This window comes from Myotis davidii, unplaced genomic scaffold (genome assembly GCF_000327345.1).
Source record: "Myotis davidii unplaced genomic scaffold, ASM32734v1 scaffold354, whole genome shotgun sequence".
NCBI lineage: Eukaryota > Metazoa > Chordata > Mammalia > Chiroptera > Vespertilionidae > Myotis > Myotis davidii.
Window position 1 is genome coordinate 773,839 of NW_006285785.1, and position 895 is coordinate 774,733.

The window sequence follows — 895 nt, forward strand, 5'->3', positions numbered from 1 at the left end:
TGAGTGCTGGTTTTGGCGGAGGGACGGGCAGGCTCTTTCAGACAGACCTGGGTTTGAACGCTGCGCTGCCCCCTGCTGGCTGCAGGCCCTGGGTCAGGGCGCCCCTGGAACAGCAGCGTGGAAAGCAGCGTGTCCGGAGCCCCTGCTGCGTGCGGGACACCCGGTGCCTGCAGAGGCGAACTCGGCAGTCCCCCCAACCTTAGCGGGCGGGGTGTGTCCTCATTTCACAGAGGAGGGACCTGAATGCAGGTCCTCCTCTCCGGGCCTGTTTCCGTGTCTGAAATAGACACAAGCATAGACCTTCCCAAAGGCTGGTCACTCGCATTCAAAGTCTTACGTCTTTCCAGATGCGGACGCAGGGACGGGGAGCAGGTCCCAGGCTTGCCCAGGGACACCCAGCGTGGTTCTGCCCCCAGGGGCCCTTGTCTTTTGAGGACTCTCCATGGCTCCCATCAGGCTTGTAGGGGAGAGAGGAATAGGGGGAGGGTCTGCCTGCCGCCGGAAACCTTCCCCCTGAGAGAGAAGTTGCACTATCCTGTGGTGCCTATTAGGGTGGATGGGGTGGGGGCAGGAGGAGAGAGAAGCCATGCCCAGAGAGGGGACCAAAGGGCCACAGAGAGGGCTGGGCAGGGCTGGGAGTGTCTGCCGCCACCACCCCGCCCTCCACACACCCACACACCTCCCTTGATGTTCACTTTATAAACTGCTACCGGGCATCTGCTGTGTGCCAGGCACTGTACCAGACACTGGGGCTATCAGAGTACAAAGCAGCTATAAAACTCCTTTCTTCTTGACATTCACTCAGGGGCGATAGGCAGGAAGCACACACACAAAATATGTATAAAATGCAAAACACACACTATGATGAGTGCTCTTAGGGAAAAGCAGGGAAAGA